Source organism: Electrona antarctica (assembly GCF_951216825.1).
Source record: "Electrona antarctica genome assembly, contig: scaffold_360, whole genome shotgun sequence".
In the NCBI taxonomy this organism is placed as follows: Eukaryota; Metazoa; Chordata; class Actinopteri; order Myctophiformes; family Myctophidae; genus Electrona; species Electrona antarctica.
In genome coordinates this window covers 107,896-134,049 of record NW_027637129.1, presented here as the reverse complement: position 1 = coordinate 134,049, position 26,154 = coordinate 107,896, and the positions used below count along the sequence as shown (strand labels likewise).

General features: G+C 42.8%; 4 long non-coding RNA genes across 4 annotated transcripts; 2 read left to right on the top strand and 2 right to left on the bottom strand.

Moving 5' to 3' along the window:
- On the top strand, positions 1–1,507 carry LOC306919138. The gene is made up of 3 exons (XR_013789471.1): positions 1–135; positions 379–411; positions 1,098–1,507. It is a non-coding gene; the product is annotated as an uncharacterized lncRNA (long non-coding RNA).
- Positions 1,508–7,355: 5,848 nt separating this feature from the next.
- On the top strand, positions 7,356–16,923 carry LOC306919140. Its single transcript, XR_013789473.1, has 3 exons — positions 7,356–7,560; positions 13,095–13,587; positions 15,745–16,923. It is a non-coding gene; the product is annotated as an uncharacterized lncRNA (long non-coding RNA).
- Positions 16,924–20,996: 4,073 nt separating this feature from the next.
- LOC306919139 lies at positions 20,997–21,891 on the bottom strand. Its single transcript, XR_013789472.1, has 3 exons — positions 21,603–21,891; positions 21,365–21,473; positions 20,997–21,075 (listed from the first exon to the last, which is right to left on the bottom strand). It is a non-coding gene; the product is annotated as an uncharacterized lncRNA (long non-coding RNA).
- Positions 21,892–24,699: 2,808 nt separating this feature from the next.
- On the bottom strand, positions 24,700–25,678 carry LOC306919137. Its single transcript, XR_013789470.1, has 3 exons — positions 25,473–25,678; positions 25,235–25,343; positions 24,700–24,945 (listed from the first exon to the last, which is right to left on the bottom strand). It is a non-coding gene; the product is annotated as an uncharacterized lncRNA (long non-coding RNA).
- Positions 25,679–26,154: the final 476 nt, after the last annotated feature.

Sequence of the window (26,154 nt, the reverse complement as noted above, 5' to 3'; positions counted from 1 at the left end):
AGTCATGTTATTGGTGGGGTTCTTGTTGGGGTTGTGATTCTGCAGGTTTTTAAAATAACATTCCTAGACGTTTGGTGTCGTCGGACATTGGTGCGCTACAATAGGTTATAAGGACGTATGAACACTTCATAACAGGTTTGTTTTCGTTTGTCTTCTATTTAACACCATCTCCTTATCTTTTAACCACTTTAACCATTATTTTTAAACTTTAGCTGTTGAAAAATAGCAGATCTACGAGCTCATAGCGCTACGAGCTTGTAGATCTGCTATTTTTCAACAGCTACTGTAGAAACAGAAAACTGTTAGGATAAGAGCATACTGTACATGTAAATTATTTTCACTTCTTACTCATTTAGAATAATTATGTTCTCTCTTCAGGTCACCCTGGGACCATCAGGACCAAATATACAGGTAAGATGTGACTGAACTCCTGTCCTTCCTTCATTAATGTATAGAATAACCAACACACTGAACTCCTGTCCTTACTTCATTAATGTAGAATAACCAACACACTGAACTCCTGTCCTTCCTTCATTAATGTAGAATAACCAACACACTGAACTCCTGTCCTTACTTCATTAATGTAGAATAACCAACACACTGAACTCCTGTCCTTACTTCATTAATGTAGAATAACCAACACACTGAACTCCTGTCCTTACTTCATTAATGTAGAATAACCAACACACTGAACTCCTGTCCTTACTTCATTAATGTAGAATAACCAACACACTGAACTCCTGTCCTTACTTCATTAATGTATAGAATAACCAACACACTGAACTCCTGTCCTTACTTCATTAATGTAGAATAACCAACACACTGAACTCCTGTCCTTACTTCATTAATGTAGAATAACCAACACACTGAACTCCTGTCCTTACTTCATTAATGTAGAATAACCAACACACTGAACTCCTGTCCTTACTTCATTAATGTATAGAATAACCAACACACTGAACTCCTGTCCTTACTTCATTAATGTATAGAATAACCAAACGCACTGCCTGATGTCCCTCAACAATAAACATATTGAACAATTTATTTTTTAATGACACTTCTTTCTCATTCATTTATTTTATTTCTTCTATTTTCAGGAGGCGATCTGTCGCAACCTGTCATGCCAATAGGCCATGTTGCAGGCTGGGTCTTGGCTGGGGGCTACACATGCAATAGAATGGTCTCTCGCGTGACTGCACTTCTCACCCTATCTCTAAGGGAGATGCCAGCCACGTCCTCATTTTGGGCCGCTTGTATCCGCAACCTTATTCTTTCATGTATTTCTCAGGTTTAGAACGTGAACGTGAATGTGTCTCCAAACAGCTACAGATGTATTCCTACCTCAGGTTTAGATCATGTGTCTCCAAACAGCTACAGATGTATTCCTACCTCAGGTTTAGAACATGTGTCTCCAAACAGCTACAGATGTATTCCTACCTCAGGTTTAGAACATGTGTCTCCAAACAGCTACAGATGTATTCCTACCTCAGGTTTAGAACATGTGTGTCTCCAAACGGCTACAGATGTATTCCTACCTCAGGTTTAGAACATGTGTGTCTCCAAACAGCTACAGATGTATTCCTACCTCAGGTTTAGAACATGTGTGTCTCCAAACAGCTACAGATGTATTCCTACCTCAGGTTTAGAACATGTGTGTCTCCAAACAGCTACAGATGTATTCCTACCTCAGGTTTAGAACATGTGTGTCTCCAAACAGCTACAGATGTATTCCTACCTCAGGTTTAGAACATGTGTCTCCAAACAGCTACAGATGTATTCCTACCTCAGGTTTAGAACATGTGTCTCCAAACAGCTACAGATGTATTCCTACCTCAGGTTTAGAACATGTGTCTCCAAACAGCTACAGATGTATTCCTACCTCAGGTTTAGAACATGTGTCTCCAAACAGCTACAGATGTATTCCTACCTCAGGTTTAGAACATGTGTCTCCAAACAGCTACAGATGTATTCCTACCTCAGGTTTAGAACATGTGTCTCCAAACAGCTACAGATGTATTCCTACCTCAGGTTTAGAACATGTGTCTCCAAACAGCTACAGATGTATTCCTACCTCAGGTTTAGAACATGTGTCTCCAAACAGCTACAGATGTATTCCTACCTCAGGTTTAGAACATGTGTCTCCAAACAGCTACAGATGTATTCCTACCTCAGGTTTAGAACATGTGTCTCCAAACAGCTACAGATGTATTCCTACCTCAGGTTTAGAACATGTGTCTCCAAACAGCTACAGATGTATTCCTACCTCAGGTTTAGAACATGTGTCTCCAAACAGCTACAGATGTATTCCTACCTCAGGTTTAGAACATGTGTGTCTCCAAACAGCTACAGATGTATTCCTACCTCAGGTTTAGAACATGTGTCTCCAAACAGCTACAGATGTATTCCTACCTCAGGTTTAGAACATGTGTCTCCAAACAGCTACAGATGTATTCCTACCACGTGGTGAATGTACTGTAGAATCCACTACTGATACCAGTTGGATGCTGGAACATTTTCTTTATGAAAACAAACTGCTTCCACACTGATGATGACTGCACTATGTCTCAACAACCAGCTACACACCGTACAGTCTTCCACACTGATGATGACTGCACTATGTCTCAACAACCAGCCACACACCGTACAGTCTTCCACACTGATGATGACTGCACTATGTCTCAACAACCAGCCACACACTGTAGGCCTACAGTCTTCCATACAACTAAACATACACTGTGGATCATGTTTTGGAGAAGAACACTGGAAAGAGGGAGAGGTTCTCAAAGAGCATGGTGGCTCTCTTGGTTAAGAAGCTGTCTATGTGAGCCACAGGTTGTGGGTTCAAGTCCAGCCCATGTCCTTCTGCTCAACACATGTTTTAAAGAGTGACGTCATCTCCTCATCTTCACTCTGTAACTTTAAACATAGATTGAGGGCCAGTCTCTCGAAGCAACTTTCTCCACTTGATTCTAACATAATGTAGCTTTATTGTGCATACTCAGACACAGACAGACATGCATGTTCACTTAGGCACACTCAGGTTTGCACGTGCGTGCAAGAGCGCACGTGCACACACGCACTCACACTTACACACACATCACACACACTGTAAATAATGTATTTTGTTGCTGTATTTAGTTTTTTTTGTTTTTCATACCTATGTTTGATTACTTTGTCTATTTACTATTTGTATATTATCTTTGGTGAGAACCATATATAAGCCCTCCATGGGTTTCTTTTCTCACCTGCACAAACTAAACTAAACTAAACGTCCAGAAGACCATCAGCGACATGCTTTATGTAATGTGCTGATCTGTTGTCAATCACTATGAAGGATATGGCATTTGTACATTAAAATATTCAGGTCGATAAACACAGTTTATCATTTTAAATGTATGGAGTGCTATACTGTAGCAGTGTTGTTTTTGGCAGCAAATTTCTATTTTAGTTTTAGTCATGGTCTCTTGAATAGTTTCCATGTAGTTTTAGTCACATTTTAGTCACCTGGAATGTTTTACTGTTAGTCTAGTTTTAGTCGACTAAATAACATGAGATTTTAGTCGACGAAATCTATGGTTGATTTAGTCGACCAAAATGTATTTTGGCGGGGCTCGATGCCGTCGTAATGGCTGATTTCACACTTCCTGAAAATAGCCGATCTACAAGCTCACAACGCGTCACGCTGCGACGCGTGGTGAGCTTGTAGGTCGGCTATTTTCAGCACGCAACCAAGTGTAAAATGACTTATACTGGATCTCTTGTCCACTAGTCCCTTCCTAACATTTTAGTCTAGTTTTTATTTGTTGACGAAATTGTCAGTATATTTAGTCTTCGTTTTAGTCATCATAGCTTAGTCTTCATTTAGTTTCCATTTAGTTTTCGTCAGTGAAAAAAGGTAGTCGACGGACATTTTTCGTCTTAGTTTTAGTCAACGAAAACAACACTGTAGCTCAGGTTATATTTTTCTTTCAAATGCAGTGAGACACCTTGAGCGGAGTTGGACGATCCCTGCACAGACTAGGTTCCACTACACCTCTATTTCCCTGACCAGGAATCGAACCCTGGCCGCGGCGGTGAGAGCGCCGAATCCTATCCACTGTGACTAGACCATCGGGGACATGCGTGGTGCAATGTGCAATCTGTTGTCAAGCACTATGACGAATAGGGCATTTGTACAGTAAAAAAGCCGATAAACAAAGTTCATCATTCCAAGTTTCTCAAATTTATAGAATGCTACTGTATAGCTCAGATGAGTCCTTTTATTGAAATGCAGTGAGTCTCCTTAATCGGAGTTGGATGATCTGAGCACACCCCTGGTTCCACTACAGCTATTTTTTCCCCTGACCGGGAATCGAACCCGGGCCGCGGCGGTGAGAGCACCGAATCCTAGCCACTAGACTAGATCAGGGGTGGGCAACTTTGACGATGGAGAGGGCCACTATATTTCCACACTCACTCCCTATAGGGCCATATATTACTTTCAAATGCCTTTAATTGTCTCCACCAGGCCGAAGGCATGGGGAGAGAGTATGTTTTGCACTCCGTCCGTGTGTGTGTCCGTGTGTCCGTCCTTCCGTCCGTCCGTTACCAGCTAATCTCCGGCACCGTTAACCCGGTCGATGCCAAACTTTGCACACACACTCCCTGGATGCCAACGATGAACCTCTGCCCCACATTTTCCAGAACGGCCTGTTATAGCGCCACCATGAGGCAGCTTTTCACATTTTTTATCTAAAACTGCACCGATCTGCGTGAAACGTTGCATGCACACTCCCTAGAGGCCAAGGACAAACCGTTGACCTGCATTTTCCGCATCTGCCTTTTATAGCGCCACCAGGAGGCCGACTTTTGTAAAACACATTTTTTGATATTACTCCTCCAGATTCTGTCCAAAAATCTCAAATCATTACACACTATCTCTATGGTCATGTGCTCAAGTCGGATCTGTCCGATATTTCATATTCCATCCTAATTGGCTATAATTAGCTTTCACAGTTTGCAAGATTGCCCCGTTTTGAACAAAAGCCTCAAATCATGAACGCAGCATGCAATTTACGTGAAATCTTTCACACATTTTCTTACTAGGCTGAGGAATATATCCCACCCTTTTCACATTGGCCTGTTATAGCGCCACCAACAGGTTGATTTTTGCAAAACACATTTTTGGAACAAAATGCCTCAAAAACATGTTTATATTAATCCTAAACATTTTGCCAAACATCTCACACAGTCCTATCCTCCTGGTGGAGACCTGTGCCCAGAAGGGCACTTTTTCTAGTTATACTTGTGTTGAGCAAATGAGCTACTAATTTTAACTGCAGTAATTAAAGCGGGTCATGTTTGCATGTTGTGGAATTGTAACAGCTGAAACCAATATTATATCAGTATTGTAGAAGCCATTTCACAGTTGTATTTTCTGATTATTATTTAGCCTTAATATGTTGATTGTTGGCTAATTGAATTATTGTTTGGGCACAGACGGGCACGCCTCCCAGCCTCCTAGGCTTTAATTATGGACAGGTGTGGGGGGGAAATTATGCACCTACGTGGGAACACGGTTTTTACCAGTAGCACAGAGAACAGAAGGAATGTGAGCCAAGAGAACAGAAAGAATGTCATATATGCACTTTATTTTCTATTAAAGCAAAGCAAAATGATTTCTGCCTGTGCACATTGGACTTCTTTATGCCTGCGTACGCCTACAACCACAGAAGGGGTGCATCAGTGAGTTTGTCAACAATTGTTTGGAAGCTGACAAACAGCACTTATAACAAGTATTCTGACATTAACCTGAGGGCCGCATTAAGTGAAGGTGGGGGCCGCATGTGGCCCCCAGGCCGCCAGTTGCCCACCCCTGGACTAGACCCTCAGGGACATGCTTTGTGTAATGTGCAATCTGTTGTCAATCAATCACTATGAAGAATATGGCATCTGACTCCAGACGAACAGCCTACAACTGTGATGGGTTACAGCTCTGGCTCCCTCTGTTAACACAGGGGTTCTCAACGCTTTTGGCCGGGGACCCCCAGAAATGCTTTGGCCGGGGACCCCCAGAAATGCTTTTGGCCGGGGACCCCCAGAAATGGCTTTTGGCCGGGGACCCCCAGAAATGCTTTGGCCGGGGACCCCCAGAAATGCTTTGGCCGGGGACCCCCAGAAATGCTTTGGCCGGGGACCCCCAGAAATGCTTTGGCCGGGGACCCCCAGAAATGCTTTGGCCGGGGACCCCCAGAAATGCTTTTGGCCGGGGACCCCCAGAAATGCTTTGGCCGGGGACCCCCAGAAATGCTTTTGGCCGGGGATCCCCAGAAATGGCTTTTGGCCGGGGACCCCCAGAAATGCTTTGGCCGGGGACCCCCAGAAATGGCTTTTGGCCGGGGACCCCCAGAAATGCTTTTGGCTGGGGACCCCCAGAAATGCTTTGGCCGTGTCTCGTGACCCCCGCCCCGCCCTCCTCCCCACCCCCAATAAAAATTGGCCGCTACAATAACCATAATATTGAAAATACAACATAAATAAATACTGAAACCAGATATAATCATCAAGGAAAGTTTATGCATGTACTATGTGTACTGTGTCATTTCTCTTTTCCAGCCATTCAGTTGCAAAACATAATAATTTGGCGACCCCCCCCCCGGTGGGTCGCGACCCACGGGTTGAGAACCCCTGTGTGTTAACACTGTGTATAATATGATCCTCAGGTTGTGGGTTCAAATCCAGACAAGGCTCTTCTAGATAGAATGTGGCTAAATTAATTTGGGTGTCCTTGGAGTATCTAGATCAGCAATTTCCCTCATCTTTTTTAGAAATTGATTGATTGAATAATGTATTAACTGTTTGCAAAAAAAAGCACAGTAAAGTACAGTTCAATACAATGTCTGCTAAGAGGATTTATAACCCCATAAAGCACTATGGCTTGTTTCCATTGGGGTCCTTCATATTCAATTCATCAGACATTTGATAATGTCCAAGAGCCAGGTGATTTTTTGTACTTTCTGTTTTGTATGTGTATAGTTAACATTACTGTTTGGTACTGAGTATTTTTTATAGAATGTTTAGTTGTAAACTGCACATTAAGCCTATTTTAAACTCCGATGTACAAAAATAACAGATCTACAAGCTATCAACGGGTGGCGATGCGACGTATTGAGAGCTTGTAGATCTGCGCTGAACAGTAGCGACGCAGTGATTGGGTCTAGCTAAGCTGAGATGGTGACGTCAAGACCCCCGATTTAATGTAATTTCTATCTCTGGTACCCCAATTTATATTGTAAAACCACTTAATTTAACTCTAAGAGTGTACAAAATGGAACCAAATGGACCATTTGGTTACAAATTATCATTTAGCTTGGTCTCACTCTGTCTTATTGCTCTATGGCTCTGGGCCTATGCTCTGGGCAGTACGCTGCTTTTCCAAATCCATTCCGGAATCCGGCGCAGAACAACCACCCTACGTACGGTACGTAACGTAACGTCCGTCCTCACTCATCAGCCGGTCCTCAGAAGTAGCTACTCTCAAGTTTGGGTGTTGATGAGAGAGAAACGGCCGTAGTCTTTCAGGTAAGCGTCTTTGTTGCATACTATACTAGTCTGTAGCACTATCATTGTGTTAATGTGTACGTCATTACTATAGTGTCTAGTGTGCTAGCGTCAGGCTATAGCCTCTGCATGCTAACGTTACCATGCTAGCAGCTAGCTAGCCTTTCAGGCCTCGGCCTAGTAGTGATTAATCAACAGCCCCGTTTAGCCTCTGTTGGCTCCGAGAAGAGGTACCGTGGAAAGGTTTCCCTGCTTAGGGACCCAGAGGTAGTTTACAGCCAAGGGGGTCCCCGGGTCCCCCAAATAGTTGTGTGATGGGGAACGTTAGCCGGGTAGCTGATCTACATTGATTGATTGATTGAAATATGTATTAACAGTTTGCAGAATTACAGAATTCCTGTTCTGTCCTTTGTCTATAGAAGTGTCTATTTGTACGTCTCTAAATGTTTTTGATGAATTGAACATTGTGGACCCTATTGGAAACAAGTGTAATGCTTAATTGGGTCGTCCACTCACAGTTAACAGCCTTTGTATTGAGTTTGTGCTTGAAATGTACTGTAATTCTGCAAACTGTTAATACATTTTTCAATCAATCAATCAAAACATTTCAAGCACAAACTCAATACAAAGACTGTTAACTGTGAGTGGACGAACCAATTAAGCATTACACTTGTTTACAAGAGGGTCCACCATGTTCAATTCATCAAAAGATCGGTAGCTGTACAGAGCCAACGGTCAAGTTGAATCAGACAGTAGCCTATTTATTGTCAACAATGAATTGTTAACTATACTAAATATTGAGGGTTCAGACAATGTGTGTCAAACAAGTAAAAAATAGTTTAATCTGCAACACATGCAGTATGTGGTGGTAGTCCCTACTTCATTCATTTTGATGAATTGAACATGGTGGACCCTGTTGTAAACAAGTGTAATGCTTAATTGGGTCGTCCACTCACAGTTAACAGCCTTTGTATTGAGTTTGTGCTTGAAATGTTTTGATTGATTGATTGAAAAATGTATTAACAGTTTGCAGAATTACAGTACATTTCAAGCACAAACTCAATACAAATCTGCAAAAAAAGAAAAATAAATGCTCACCACTAGCTTTCTTCATAAAGGTGTCTACTATCACCGATCAATTTGTTCCAACCCAATACAACTCCCTTGGGAAACTTTCTGACAACTGCTGAAAGCACATGTATGTATGTATGTATGTATGTATGTATGTATGTATGTATGTATGTATGTATGTATGTATAATGTAGCCTATGTATGTGTATGGCAACATTTTCCAAATTTCATTATGCTTTATGTGACATGTCAAACTAGGGGGTTATCATGACTGAATCCATTGCAAGCATTAGTTGACAGTTGTGCACGAAAAATACTCCTTGGGCTAAATTTGGCCACCAAGGATTCAGAATCATGAAAATGTTCGGGGCCAATCAGTGACTGTGTTTCAACTGCTGTCCATACAACAGTGGTAAAGCAGCCTCTGATTGGTCCATGTAGATGCTGACGTAACCTACATGCTGTGGTATTTTCAAAACAACAATGGCTTCCCTCGACGCAACAAGTTTAAATGTGCAGTTATTTCAGATATTGGGCTCCATTTTCGTCACAGCTAAACAACTTATCCCTAAACTTCCTTGCCTTTTTTTTCCTATTTTGAAAAACCCTTTTGAATAGTTCAACTAGCCAATCTACATTGACATGTTGTGAGCTTGTAGACTGGCCATGATTTTAACTATTCAAAAATGTTTTGCAAAATAGTAAAAAAAAAAAAAGGCAAAGAAGTTTAGGGATAAGGGGTTTAGTGGTGATAAATGGAGCCCATAGACTCCGACATATATCCGATTGATTGATTGAAAATTTGAAATATGTATTAACAGCTTGCAGAATTACAGTACATTTCAAGCACAAACTCAATACAAAGACTTAACTGTGAGTGGACGACCCAATTAAGCATTACACTTGTTTACAAGAGGGTCCACCGTGTTCAATTCATCAAAACATTTAGAGACGTACAAATAGACACTTCTATATAGTCAAAAAATAGAACAGGAATTCAAAGCTCGCTCACATAGAAAATAGAAAGTAGAAACGAAACAGACATTGTTGTTTCTAGCACTGTGATGGCGTCAGCTTTTTATTACTCTGATTGACTAGAGGAGTCTGTCTGTCAACAGAACTCCATATATAGCAATAAAGGGACAGAGAGACAGATACAGAAATCTCCATATATGGGCATAAAAGGGACACAGACAGATGGGTGGAGCGGGTACTCTGACAGGGGTACAACTACAACGGGTATTGCATAGCCTGTTGGGGGCACGGTTCTCCAACTTCCATTGTTGCCGACTCGGTGCTCCACAGCTGGGCTCCGGTCTAGTAAATAAATAAAATAAAATAAACTACAGAAAAACAAGCCCAAAGTCACTTATAATAAGCAGACCTGGCAACACTGCTGGCTTGGCTACTGTGAATAAAATCTGATGTTGGGTTTAGCCCATTCTGTACGGGAACCCCTTTTGGTGTTTCAAGCATTATGTTATACTTATAGCTATTGAAAAATAGCAGATCTACAAGCTCATAACGCGGCACCGAGTGCCACGCTACGAGCTTGTAGGTCTGCTATTTTTGAAAAATGGCGAAAATGTGGCGCATATCTTTGAATATATATTCTTTCAGAGCGAACGTTTTTAACACTCCCAACGCGGATCGCGTATCAATACGTTATCAATTAATCAAACGTCGGGTGCGGATCACGTATCAATACGTTTCAATCACTTTTTTATAGAATACTTTCATTCATCTTTTTACCCACCCGGACAATGAAGAACCATCGCCCTATCATTGCTGCTTACTCCCGCTCACGTGATCAGAAAAAAAAACAAAAAACAAAAACCCCCCTCCCCTCCTGAAAACAGGAGGGCTGGCCGCTTTACGTGTAGAAGCCAGTTGAACGCTGAACGGAACGCTGCCTATTGCCTAAACACATATGCACCAGATCGGCATTGCAATGCATAACATCTGCAACACACATGGACAGATGCATGTTTCCTTCTTCATACTGTAGCGACCAAACGATCCCCGAGCCTACAATACTACGAACTAACCACAGTATCGAGGGGCTGCCACGACAAGACAGTGTTCCGTTAGTGGATCACGTATCGCCATGCAGAGCCGTCATAATCGGAGATCGCTCAGACGTGTGATTGTAACGCTTTTTTATTCATTATAATTGTAGTGATAAGACCGCAATGAACGCGTCGGGGACGTAATCGACCCGGGTGTAATGTATAACGAACTTTTCCGCGACCTAAACCGTGGTGTTGTCATCTGTGGAAGTCATTTTTTCCTTCTCGTCGACATCACAGCCGGGTGACGCTTTTTTCCCCCTCCATCGCCCCCAAGCTGCATGCCCATAGCCTGGCTTGGCCAGCCTCATAGCGGGGATTCACTGAAGATTCTTCCCCGGAGGAAACATCAGTGAACCCTCGCTATGAGTCTGGCCGTGCCAGGCTAGCATGCCCAGGCATGTTCCCCTACACTAGCTTGAAAAACAAAATCAGCTGATGACAACGCGTCTCGCCGTTATACTATAGTTCTGAACCGAACGGTGGAATGGGACTTTTTATAGCCGTACGGATCAAGACTTTTGCTGCCCAATGTGCCCATGACCCCCCCCCCAATGTTACTGCGATCAAAACAATGAAAGCAGTGAGATAGATTAGGCGAGGCGGCAATCATCATCAAAAAGAAAGCATAGTTATGAAGGTTTATAGTCAGACATTGACAGGCAGATATAACAATAAACACAATAAATATGCTATACATCCTATACATCGAATGAAAGCCCTGAATGTGTACTTTTACGAGGAAAATAGTAAACATTGATCCCATGTACAGTTTGTCATAAATTGGATACTGGGTGGATGCACATTGCGCCCACCAGATATAACTGCAGAGAAGACATGGACCCGAACTCAATATTCACAAAATAAGGCCTATAGCGACATATAAATACTATATACCGTATGAAACAGAAGACTCTCTGCTTTCATAAGGAAAAAAATTGTACTGTAATAATAAAAAAATCACACCCCTGTGAAGTGAGCAGTGCAACTCTACTTCTCTACTTATTCACTACAGCTCGCTATATACGGACTGAGGCAGAAAGTCATGTAAACCTTTTATTTACAGTTTGGTCTGTAAACTTCTACTGTAATAATAAAAATCACACCCCTGTGAAGTGAGCGTTGCAACTGTTCTGTACTTATTCACTACAGCTCGCTATATACGGACTGAGACAAAGTCATGTAAACCTTTTATTTACAGTTTGGTCTGTAAACTTCTACTGTAATAATAAAAATCACACCCCTGTGAAGTGAGCGGTGCAACTGTTCTCTACAGTTGCACCGCGCAACTATAAAGAACAGTTGCACCGCTCACTTCACAGGGGTGTGATTTTTATTATTACAGTAGAAGTTTACAGACCAAACTGTAAATAAAAGGTTTACATGACTTTCTGTCTCAGTCCGTATATAGCGAGCTGTAGTGAATAAGTACAGAACAGTTGCAACGCTCACTTCACAGGGGTGTGATTTTTATTATTACAGTAGAAGTTTACAGACCAAACTGTAAATAAAAGGTTTACATGACTTTCTGCCTCAGTCCGTATATAGCGAGCTGTAGTGAATAAGTAGAGAAGTAGAGTTGCACTGCTCACTTCACAGGGGTGTGATTTTTTTATTATTACAGTACAATTTTTTTCCTTATGAAAGCAGAGAGTCTTCTGTTTCATACGGTATATAGTATTTATATGTCGCTATAGGCCTTATTTTGTGAATATTGAGGAGTTCACGTCCATGTCTTCTCTGAAGTTATCTGGTGGGCACAAGCTGCATTCAATAACCAATTACTGTCTAACTGTAGATGGGATCAATGTTTACTGTTTTCCTCGTAAAAGTACACATTCAGGGCTTTCATTCGGTGTATAGGATGTATAGGATATTTATTGGGTTCAATTTTATATCTGCCTGTCAATGTCTCTGACTTTAAACCATCCATAACTCTGCTCGCTGTTCAAGATAACCACTTCCAGGCAAATGCAGGTGTTGCAAAAAGGTCAATATCTCCAGAATGGAACATGGTAAAATCAAAATGTATTTTTTTAATTGAAGTGGACAAGTTCAGCTTTCTTTTGATGTAGGCGTGTGATTCTCGCTATAAGAGAACATTTTACTGTGGGCCCCCGAACAAGGCCTTTGTGCAATGTTAAACGGCAGCAACATCCAAATAGGCCTGTTGAGATCTTGCAGCAATCAAAGTGTTAACACAGATCCAAGTCCCTGGAAAAACATATTTGCAGATGAGGGTCGGTGGCCAAAATTACATGTAAGTATTGGGGTTCTTGACATGAAATACTGAGCAGTGAGCACCGCTGATATAGAAACATAGGTATTTCAGAAAACTGTCACGATTTAGAAGACATTTTTTAAATTTCCTAAATGGGTAAACATGTTTCTGTTCCTGTCCTGCTATCCCAACAGGACGCGAGGCCACTGCTATCCCAACAGGACGCGAGGCCACTGCTATCCCAACAGGACGCGAGGCCACTGCACATCTGTTCCTGTCCTGCTATCCCAACAGGACGCGAGGCCACTGCACATCTGTTCCTGTCCTGCTATCCCAACAGGACGCGAGGCCACTGCACATCTGTTCCTGTCCTGCTATCCCAACAGGACGAGAGGCCACTGCACATCTGTTCCTGTCCTGCTATCCCAACAGGACGCGAGGCCACTGCACATCTGTTCCTGTCCTGCTATCCCAACAGGACGCGAGGCCACTGCACATCTGTTCCTGTCCTGCTATCCCAACAGGACGAGAGGCCACTGCACATCTGTTCCTGTCCTGCTATCCCAACAGGACGAGAGGCCACTGCACATCGACTGTCAATCAGGATATCCAGACCCTGCAGTCTCTTCAAACTGATGTCATCCTGCCAGACGGACAGTTCAGCAATGAATGAGAACCAAATAAGAGGTAAAAGGAAAGAAGAAAAGAGAAACAGCTTCCTTGATGGATATCTATTTGCTTTGCAGGTGGCAGGTCTGTGCACATGCATTGTTAAAGATGGAGTGCCACGATTTATTTCCACCCTAAAACATGATCATCAGGTATTATTATAATATAACTTTTTCCTAAAAGTGTACAGTATTTGTTAAAATCATGCTTTTATGTGGACACGCCCACCAGTTCATTAAGTATGCCTGGTTTGCCTGGTGGGTGGTGATGGGTGGTGATCCACCTGAACTGAAGCCGCACCCACAGCTGTAGTTGTATGATAAAGGAGGAGGGTTTAGGGGAGGGGCTGATAGTGTGATGTCACTATATTACTGTTTATTTCATTGGCCCGTTTGACTGTCAAGAGTTCAGCCTTCAGGAAGAAACCCCAAATACAAAGTTAATACATCATTGCGCATAAAAACGACTCCAGAGTGTCTAATGAAGTACTGTCCCCTCAGACAAATGAAAAACTGGAAAAATACAAAAATGGTGGCACTCCATCTTTAACCCATTTTGACCTGAGGACGATTCTACAAAATGTTTTCTGAAAAACCTCTGTTTCTCTATCAGTGGTGCTCAACCTTTTTCATGTCAAGGACCCCCAAAAATATTTGGATTTTCACGATTTTTCAAAAATACCAGACCTACAAGCTCTAAGCGCGGCACTCGGTGCCGCGCTATGAGCTTGTAGATCTGCTATTTTTCAATAGCTAAAGTATAACATAATGCTTAAAACCCCAAAAGGGGTTCCCGTTCAGGGTTAAAAATCTTTTTCAGATTCAATTCTTTGATTTCGATACCGGTGCCTGATTATTATAGGACTATGTTAGGAGCTCAATAAAACACTAATCCGACCTCCCGGTTACCATATTGGCATTTATATTGTCTGGTTAGATTAGCATCCCGACTCTTAATTCTGAAATGGCCGATTTGTACTTCTGGTTCACGGAGCAGGTCTTCAAAAGTACTATGGAAGTGCATAAGACTGCACAGCTTTTATTTGTACTTGTTTTACTTAATGTTAAACCCTCGAGAAATCGCTGTGGTTGCGTGGTATCGAAAATGGTATCGAAATATCAATACTTTTCCAAATATCGTATCGAAGTTGAAAATCCAGTATCGTGACAACACTAGTTGTCACGATGTCACGACTAGATCTGCTATTGAAAAATAGCAGATCTACAAGCTCATAGGCGCGCTACGAGCTTGTAGGTCTGCTATTTTTGAAAAACGACTCGACTGACATAGAAACATAGCTTTTTCAGAAAACTGTCAGGATGTAGAAGACATTTTTAGAATCTGATCTCAGGTCAAAATGGGTTAAGGTCTCAGAGGCGACGTTCCAAATCCCACACGTGTTGTGGTTATATAACCACGCCCCAATTCTGTGGCCAACATGGAAGTGCCTCTCGTCTACAACAACTGCAGACTAGTAGACCTTAACCCATTTAAACCTGACGTCGAAATTTAAAAAATGTCTTTTTTAAAATCCATTTTTTTCTGAAAAAACTCATGTAATATGTAACGTAATATGTAATGTAACATAGCGCGGCACCGAGTGGCTACTACTAGTCACAGCGCGCTCTTGCACAACCCGTTTAGGCTTCAGAAGGACGTGCCTCAGAGGCAGTTTGCCCGTCAGGCAAGTACAGGTCGTGTTCTACATGGCCTCAGGTCATGGCCGCTTGCCCCCCCAAAAAATATTGTAAAATTTGAACTAATTATTTTATTTTTTACTTTCTACTTGAAATGTTTCCTTTCCCAGTTGAAAACGTATGTTTTCCCCCCAGGCGTCATTACTGGTTGCTATTATTTATTTGTTTATATTTTTTGGTAATGGCTTGTTGTAAAACATTATAAACGTTGCTGTTTCAAAATGTTCCAAATGGGAGAGGTAAGTGCTAACTGTCGGCGACACTCTACACATCATGCATGGTTGTTGTTGTGGTTTGGGAATAGTGGTCTGACTGTGTGGCTGTGACGTGCAAGCTCCAGTGAAAACGGCTAATCTACAAGCTCACACAATCACCGGGTTGTATTGTTCCAACTGCGTGATTTTCCGCCGTTGTGTTGGTCTGACCGGAAGTTGAAATCATTTTTTTTTTCTTTCATATATTCTTTTTTCCCCCCTAGACGTCCCTGAGTGTCAAGGGGTTTTCCTTGGAGAGGAGAGGAGCTCCAGTCTGGCCGTGGAAAGTGGAGAAGATGAAAATACAGAGACGGAGCCACTAGCCAGCATCTCAGCTGAACACATGAAAACACAAGCTTACATAGAGCACTGGGTACCGTCGCAACCAGAACATATCGACCAGCTCCTCTCTTCACACTGTTCCGAATCTACGGAACCCCATGCGTGTACAGTTTGTGGCAAAAGATTCACTTATAAAGGTAGTTTTACTTATCACATGATGACTCACACAGGTGAAAGGCCCTTTACATGTACTGTTTGTGGCAAAGGTTTCGGTCAGAAAAGTGGTCTGACTTATCACATGAGGATTCATACAGGTGAAAAGCCCTTTGCATGTACAGTTTGTGGCAAAGATTTCATTAGGAAAAATAGTCTAAATGATCACATGATGTCTCATACAGGAGAAAAACCCTTTTATTGCACTGTATGTGGTAAAGGCTGTGTAAACTCGATTCATCTAAATACACACATGAGGATTCATACAGGTGAACTGCCTTTTACGTGTACAGTTTGTGGCAAAAGTTGGAGTCGTAAAGGTCAACTGAAGTTACACATGATGTCTCATTCAGATGTAAAGCTCTTCACATGTACAGTTTGTGGCAAAGGTTGCAATCGTAAAAGTCATCTAAACATACACATGATGACTCATAAAGTTAAGCCCATGGTTCATTCAGACAAAAAGCCCTTTAGATGTACCGTTTGTGGCAAGGGTGTCAAACGTAGAAAATATCTAAAATCACACATGATGACTCATACAGATGAAAAGCCCTTTAGCTGTACAGTTTGTGGTAAGGGCTGTAATTTTCAGAGTACACTACAAATACATATGAGGAGTCATACAGGGGAAAAACCCTTTACTTGTGCAGTCTGTGGTAAGGGCTGTAGTCAACAGAGTCATCTAAAAAGACACATGGTTACTCACACAGGGGACGAAAACCTATAGTTGACGTTTGTGGGAAAAAATGCTTGTGTCACAGTGCACATCTGAAGCTATGAGGCTATACAGGGGAAAAGCTTTGAATAGTAGCAAATACTTTTTTGTGTGATCTGAGTCGACATAATCTGACAATATTCATATGACTAAATAAAGTCAACACAATTAGTGTCTGTTGATTCTTATTACACTGATGTTTGTCATTTTTATTTTCTTCAATGGTTTTTCTTTATATTACAAAATGGATTCGATAGGTTTGTCTGTGTCTCGTTGATACTGTGTATTCTCCAAATCGTTTCACTTGTTAGTGGTAAAATAGCAGATCTGCAAGCTTGCAACGCTTAATCTGTGAGTAATCGAGTAGAATTGTTTACTAGGGCGTTCAACAGGATCTTAGAGAACTAGAGGGGCGGCGGTGGCTCAGGGGTAGAGTGGCTGGTTGGTAAACCACAAGGTTTCCGGTTCGATCCAGGGCTCCCCCAGAGTTGGTGTCGAAGTGTCCTTGAGCAAGACTCTGAAACCCTAATTGCTCCTGATGTGCAGGTTGGTGCCTTGCATGGTTTCCGCCGCCATTGGTGTATGAATGTGTGTATGTATGGATAAAGGCGCTATATACATTTACCATTTAGAAATATTGTTCCTGAAGAAACACTGGGGTCGCTGCAAGCCCAAAGGTTTTACTATAAATGGTACAAGTGCAGGCTTTGAAGAGCTGCACCTTGTCACCTGGTCAGCATCAATGAAGAGCTGCACCTGGTCAGCATCAGTGAAGAGCTGCACCTGGTCACCTGGTCAGCATCAGTGAAGAGCTGCACCTGGTCACCTGGTCAGCATCGGTGAAGAGCTGCACCTGGTCAGCATCAGTGAAGAGCTGCACCTGGTCAGCATCAGTGAAGAGCTGCACCTGGTCACCTGGTCAGCATCAGTGAAGAGCTGCACCTGGTCACCTGGTCAGCATCAGTGAAGAGCTGCACCTTGTCACCTGGTCAGCATCAGTGAAGAGCTGCACCTGGTCAGCATCGGTGAAGAGCTGCACCTGGTCAGCATCGGTGAAGAGCTGCACCTGGTCAGCATCAGTGAAGAGCTGCACCTGGTCACCTGTTCAGCATCAGTGAAGAGCTGCACCTGGTCAGCATCGGTGAAGAGCTGCACCTGGTCACCTGGTCAGCATCAGTGAAGAGCTGCACCTGGTCACCTGTTCAGCATCAGTGAAGAGCTGCACCTGGTCAGCATCAGTGAAGAGCTGCACCTGGTCACCTGTTCAGCATCAGTGAAGAGCTGCACCTGGTCAGCATCAGTGAAGAGCTGCACCTGGTCACCTGGTCAGCATCAGTGAAGAGCTGCACCTGGTCAGCATCAGTGAAGAGCTGCACCTGGTCACCTGGTCAGCATCAGTGAAGAGCTGCACCTGGTCAGCATCAGTGAAGAGCTGCACCTGGTCACCTGGTCAGCATCAGTGAAGAGCTGCACCTGGTCAGCATCAGTGAAGAGCTGCACCTGGTCACCTGGTCAGCATCAGTGAAGAGCTGCACCTGGTCACCTGGTCAGCATCAGTGAAGAGCTGCACCTGGTCACCTGGTCAGCATCAGTGAAGAGCTGCACCTGGTCACCTGGTCAGCATCAGTGAAGAGCTGCACCTGGTCACCTGGTCAGCATCAGTGAAGAGCTGCACCTGGTCAGCAAAAGTGTTTAACCCATTTAGGCCTGAGGCCGATTCTAAAAACGCCTCTAAATCCTGACCTAAGTTTTCTGAAAAACTTCAAATATTGATATAGCAGCATCAACATTTTTACATTTTTGAATACTGTACATACTGTACAGAACCCCAAAATGGGTTCCTGGCCTGAGGGGGTAAAACACAAAAAGGGGTTCCCGCCCAAAATGGGTTAAATCACTGGTTTTCAACCAGTGGTCCTTGAGGGGGGTCCAGGTTGTCCCCAACTAAATTATGGAGAGTCGGTAACCAAATGGACCCTTGTAGATCTTTAACTCTTGAGAGTTGCATTATTGCTAAACATTGCATTACTAAATTTAAAACAAGTCTACACGATATTAGAGAATGTAGAAGAATTGATATTTGCCTTTAGTCTCTAATACAGCATGGAATTGTGACAACCACATCTTATCCAACAACGACAAAAGTCTTGGGTCTGAGAGGCAAAATGTCATCAAATGGTGGTCCGTGGCTCAGCGATTATCTTAGTTTTATTACATTTTTATCCCTCGATTTTGTAACCCATTTCTTTCACCCCTGTGCCAATTATCTAATGTGATCCTGGGCTCTCTACACACCCTCCGCCAACCTGGTCCCCATATATGGGGGACATGGGGAGAGCAACGGACTTGAACTCATGCTTCCTTCCTGAGTGTCCAAGTTGCTCCTTTACACATGACGGGGGAGTTTCCCTGGTTGGACGTAGCGCGTGGAAGGAACACGTTATTCCAACCAGTTCCTTTCCCCTCCATCAGGCGCCCCGGCTGGCCAGGGGGAGGCAGTTTGTTTAGAGACCAGGATTACTGCATGTTTTTGTGAGGGTACCTACCCTAGGGGACACGGGGAGAACATGCAAACTCCACACAGAAAGGCCCTTTCGCCAACCCCGCCTCGGGTATGGGCACTGATGACGCGGAGGAGGAAACACGCCGCCTGCACCCACAGCACCCCGAGCGGGAATCGAACCCAGGACCTTCTAGCTGTGAGGCGACAGCACTACCAACTGTACCACCGTGCCCCCTGATTATCTTAGTTTTAAGGGTAACTGTTTTGGCTGACATCTCACAGTGGATGTCCTCCAACCACCTCAAGCTGAACCCAGACAAGACTGAGCTTCTCTTCTTCCCAGCTAAGTCCTGCCCTATGCGGGAGCTAACTATTTCCGTAGACAACGCCCTGGTAACGTCTGTCCCAACAGCCAGGAACCTTGGTGTTGTCCTGGACAGTCAGCTCTCGTTCAAAACTCACATCACAGCTGTCACTCGATCCTGCAGGTTCACACTCTATAACATACGACGAATTAGACCGTTCCTCACCCAGGAATCATCCCAGCTCCTAATCCAGACAACAGTCTTGTCAAAACTCGACTATTGTAACGCCCTCCTTACTGGCCTACCGGCATGTGCACTTAAGCCTCTCCAACTGATCCAAAATGCCGCAGCTCGCTTGGTCTTCAACCAGCCAAAATTCTCACATGTCTCCCCCCACAATAATTGCATTGTATGTAGTCATAGCACTTCATAGTATATATGTACAGCATAGTATAGTATATATGTATAGTTTATATGTACAGTGTCATTATATAGATATGTTCTAGCCATGTTCTTAGCTTACGCATGTTTCTTGATAAATGCTTTTTATATATGTGATGTATTCCATTCCATTACATTACATTACAGTCATTTAGCAGACGCTTTTATCCAAAGCGACTTACAATAAGTGTATTCAACATAGGTAGGGAACAAAAACTACTAATCACCAGAAGTCTTTAGTGCATTTTCTGCAAAAACAAGCAACCAAGAGTATACCTAGCGCTAAGGTAAAAGTGCAATATATCAGCTACCTATTTCCTTAAACAGATGAGACAAAATAGCTAAATCAAATGAGCATGAGCTATAACAATTAAGTGTATCGACTAAACAAGATCCAATAAACAATACAACAATAGAAAACAAGCGTTCGTACAACTAGTTAACAACAAGTAGGTCAGGCAGAGAGGAAGGGTAGTGTTTCCTGAAGAGGTGGGTTTTCAACCTGCGGCGAAATATGGGCAGTGACTGCTGTCCTAACATCAGTGGGAAGTTCATTCCACCCATGCTTTTGTTCTTGCTAAATGTAAGTCGCTCTGGATTAAGAGCGTCTGCTAAATGCCTAAATTGTAAAATTGTAAATTGTATAATCGCAATATTCCACTGGATGGTTTCTTTATCGTCCTTAACCCATTTAGGCATGACGTCGAAATTTAAAAAATGTCGTTTTCTGAATAACCTTATGTTTCTGTATCAGTGGTGCTCAATATTTCATGTCAAGGACCCCAAAAATGATATGTAATATGCATCCGCCCCCCTATCTGAAAAGATGTTGTTCCAGGGACCTCCCCAGAAGCAAAGATTTGAGTTAAAATGTTCACTCTGTAATAATTATATTTGAGGCACGATTTGTCAAAAATAGCAGACCTACAAGCTCATATCGCGGCACTCGGTGCCGCGCTATGAGCTTGTAGATCTGCTATTTTTCAATAGCTAAAGTATAACATAATGGTTATTGTAAGCGGCCCTCGATTGATGAAAGAATGACAAGGTTGGGTGGTCTCGACGGGTGTGTTTATTTGTTCCAACACCGTGAAAACTATAAGGATATAGAATAAATACAGTTTACAATCATTGAATAATCAATAGTTTCACTAATAAAATCTGTGCATTAAACTTGTCACTTCAGTAGTACAATCAACAATAAAATGGTTAATTTATGGTCAATTATAAATACAGTGATACAAAACTCAAGTTATTTCAATTATAAGACAAGTAGAGGAAAATGCACAATAACCAAAAGTACCACAACCAAACGAAAACCAAACAAAATACAATCATGAATGATACTCAAAATGGAAACCAGACAAATAAATAATCATGTATACCTCACTCCGCGTATCGAGGGTGCTAAAGGGCTGCATAACCAACTTGAACCTCAGGGCACATCAACAGTCACCGATGGTCACATTCACAACATAGTGTGACAGACAGGCACTGTAGACAATAATAGACAACTTCAGTCACTAAAAGTTCACTAAAACTGCAAATGTCACAGGCTTCAACATTGCTTAATCAATAAGAGTACAAACACAAGCGTCACATTAACAGTCAAACATTTCATACCGTGTGGTCTGGTGCAAACACACACACACTGGTGCTCTCTCCCCCTCTGCTCACTCTGGAGTCTGGCTGTGTGAAATGAGTCTATGGGTCTGAGGTGAGTGAAGCTAACAGGCTTCAGCTATATATGGGTCGGTAACAGGAAGTGTCAAAGTAAAGGTATGCCAAAATACAGGAAGTATCAAAATAAACAACAAAATAAGACCGACAATAAATAAAGAATATAACAAACTTCAACTAAAGAAATGATTGCAAAAACAAGTGTCACGGGCAGTTACACTCCCCCCAATCATGTTACCTAGGGCAGATCATTCTGAATTGCACATAACATGATTCACAACATCTCTTTACAATGTCAATGAGGTTTGAGAGAACCATGTCTTTAATTTGCCTTTTGATGACAGAAGGTTTAGGGGAAAAACCTTGCCCTCAAATGGTTTTCTAGCTCCAGGGCCTTCACCCGAGTCTGCATTTCCATTTTCGGCGTGATTTGTGACGGTCTTAAGAAGTCTGTTTGGGCTTTTGTTAGCGATTTGCCGCTGTACGTGCTTGGCGGAGGCGACGTCTATAGCAGCCATGTCTCCCGGCTCTTCAGGGGAGCTGTTGCAGCAGATATGTATGGGGTCATCAATTTGGGCTACAGCGTTTGGTATGATGCTCTTGGCCTCGGCCGCTGTACACTGTGGCAGACAGAAGTGTTCTCCCTGGAGCTTCTGTGTCTGCTCGCCTTCGCTACACCCCTGCGGGAGTTGGGGCGGTAAGCTTCCCAGGTCTCTGTTCAGGGGGCAGAGAGTCTCCTGCTTCCTTACAGAGCGCACATCAATTTCTACCTGTAGATCTTTCACAGTACTGTTCAGCTGAGAGTCAATAGTTTCTCTGCTTTGCAGGGCACCATTTGCATGTTTTAACTCTATTTGTGTCTGATCCAAATTTCTTTTCAATTGTTCAATCTCCGCTTTCTGCTCTGCCTTGATGGCAAGGTGCTGCTGAAGCTGAGCCCTCAAGGCCTCCAGCTCCCTATTATTTCTGTCTTTCTCCATGTCTTCATGTCGTAGAGTGTTGTGCATGTCAGCTAACTCCGCTCTTTGTTCCATCAACTCCTTGTTCAGTCGATCAATCTCTTGTTGCTGCTGATTTGTCTCGACTCTGGCGTTGGCCCTGAGAATATCATCCTGGCTCTGCTTTACGGTATTCAGAAGCTTCACTGTTTCTATATTTCTTTTCATTAGTTCGGCCACTTCCACCCTCAGGTGTTCATTATCCACCAAGGCCATCTGTTTATGGGTGCGCAGGTTGTCAAACTCGGCCTCTAAACGGTTTACTTGGGACTTCAAATCAGTTGCCCACCTCTGTGGGTCCTCTGTAGATGACATGCAGACAGGAATAGTGCTTGAGTGTGAGATGGCAGTATGGATCCTGTGGCTTGTATGGTTATTTGTGGACTCCTTTGCCATTTCTACCCCAGTTCTCTTATCTCTGCCATTATGCAGGCAGGTCGGGTGAGGTCGATTGCATATGTCACAGGTATGTCTCCTCCTACATTCCTTGCCGACATGTCCCTTTCTCAGGCACCCGAAGCAGAGGTTATTTTCAAAGATGTAAGACTTCTTATCTTCCATAGTTGTCCGTGCAAAGCTGGGACATGTGGCAAGACCATGTGCTTTCTTAGCACAGATGGGGCAGGTGAATGGAGGCTTGGAGTTGGAGTGATTATTCTGGGTAGTGGTGTGGAAAGCTCTGGCTCTTTTAGGGGTCCTCTCGTCCGCAGGGCTGCGGTTTATTAGGAAAGGGGAGGCCATAGGGTGACAGGCTATACAGGCTTCTGCTTGGAGGTACTTGGTGCAACATGATGTGACGTTTGGAGGAGCAGAGGGTGATTTATTGCAGTATTCAGAGTCACCTTCAAATAGGTCATAAGCTTGAACCCGTGCTGCTGCTACTCTGATGTCCTTTTGGGCTTCAAGTTGCTGTAACTTCATTTTTGCCTCTTGCACTTGGGTTTGCTGGTTAAGGATCTCCTTCAGTGCTTTGGCCATTTCCTGTTTGGCAGCAAGATCTGCTTCTGCATCAGCTCGTTTCTGGGAGGCTTTGGAGGAAGTATTGGAGCGGTGGCTGGTGGTAGACGTTGAATCATCACTATTTGTTATGGAAGGGGTTTTGGGTGGGTGCAATGGATGGGTTCCACGGGGACCCATCCATGCATGGTTTTTTGTCCCCTCTGATGAGTCAGAGATGACAGTTGCTGTGTTGGTGTGTCCAAAAATAGACCCATACTGATCCTTATCAAAGGCCATTCTGATACGTAACTTCGCAAGCACGTCGTTGAAAGGCTGACCAACGTTGTCCAGGAATTTATCCACTATATCGCATATTTCTGAGGTGATCATTATACATGCGTCCATTTTCTTAACAATATCTGGAGTAGGGGTGGAGTTGCATTGGATGGATTCGTAGCATTCACTTATTGCATTATGTTGGTTCTGAATACATTGTTTGATGCCATGGAGGTCCTCTGCTGAACAAAATGTTTTTAATACTGTTCGAATATGTCTTGCAGAGTGCGTCCAGGTGGTATAAGCCTGGGTGAATCTGACCTGGTGTGCATTGGTTGCTGCCTGTCCAAGTTCAGTGGCATCCTGTGTGTTGGCTGTTGTCTCTTCAAAGTGTGTTAGCTGCTCCATACCGACTGCAGTCTCTACAGGTTCAGTCCTTCAGAGGCTATTTGGTCTAGGCTTAACATTCAATGTACATAGACCAAAACACAGATAGGCTCCACAGACATGTACCACTTAACTCTGAAGGAATTATATCAAAACGGACAGACAATACATTTCAGCACAATTACACAAATGTCCCCTTTAATTATCTTGCGTCAATGCAGCTTGAATAGTTCTCAGTATGAGTTAAATACCTTGTTCTGTGCAAAACTTTTAAATCCCTTCACCTTGGAAACAATTTGGTTTTCACCCCTTTTTGTTTTGTTTTTTATACTTTGTTTATATTTTATACCTTTTTATTTGGTTTTTTTTATTTTTCATTTTATTTTTCACTTTATTGTCCTTTTTAGCAACCCTCAGTCCAGCTATGGAAATGGGGGCTACCAGTCATGAGTCCTTGTAGTGAATAGGTTACTGTGGTGGTGTTGTGTGACAAACTTGAAACACAGGCTGATGACTTGAAGCACAGGATGGCTGTAGGTGAGGTGTGGACTGTGGATGGAATGTTGGTGTCGACGTCGAGTTGTATCTGCGATGAGTTTTCACTGTAAGCGGCCCTCGATTGATGAAAGAATGACAAGGTTGGGTGGTCTCGACGGGTGTGTTTATTTGTTCCAACACCGTGAAAACTATAAGGATATAGAATAAATACAGTTTACAATCATTGAATAATCAATAGTTTCACTAATAAAATCTGTGCATTAAACTTGTCACTTCAGTAGTACAATCAACAATAAAATGGTTAATTTATGGTCAATTATAAATACAGTGATACAAAACTCAAGTTATTTCAATTATAAGACAAGTAGAGGAAAATGCACAATAACCAAAAGTACCACAACCAAACGAAAACCAAACAAAATACAATCATGAATGATACTCAAAATGGAAACCAGACAAATAAATAATCATGTATACCTCACTCCGCGTATCGAGGGTGCTAAAGGGCTGCATAACCAACTTGAACCTCAGGGCACATCAACAGTCACCGATGGTCACATTCACAACATAGTGTGACAGACAGGCACTGTAGACAATAATAGACAACTTCAGTCACTAAAAGTTCACTAAAACTGCAAATGTCACAGGCTTCAACATTGCTTAATCAATAAGAGTACAAACACAAGCGTCACATTAACAGTCAAACATTTCATACCGTGTGGTCTGGTGCAAACACACACACACTGGTGCTCTCTCCCCCTCTGCTCACTCTGGAGTCTGGCTGTGTGAAATGAGTCTATGGGTCTGAGGTGAGTGAAGCTAACAGGCTTCAGCTATATATGGGTCGGTAACAGGAAGTGTCAAAGTAAAGGTATGCCAAAATACAGGAAGTATCAAAATAAACAACAAAATAAGACCGACAATAAATAAAGAATATAACAAACTTCAACTAAAGAAATGATTGCAAAAACAAGTGTCACGGGCAGTTACAGTTATGCTTTAAAACACCAATTAATTATGTGTTTATGTTGCCTTATTTGTATTAGTCTAACTTAAGCCCTATATACAAAATCAAAGAACGGAAATATATAGCCTACTTCACAACCTCATGACAGCTTGTGTGTGTGTGTGTGTGTGTGTGTGTGTGTGTGTGTGTGTGTGTGAGTGTGATTCTGATCTCTCATATCTGTGTGTTGACACTACACACAGCAGAAGAACTGGGAGGTGGAGGCGCAGGGGGTGCGCTGCCCGGAGTGATGTAGCGAGTAAAGTGTTTAGTCTAGTCACTGGAAGGGGGTATCATGCACCCCCCGGAATTATACTTCTAATCAGTGTTTTCTTATTGGAAAAAATGTGCTGAAAATGATGAGTTATGATAAAAAGTTGTCAAAATGTCC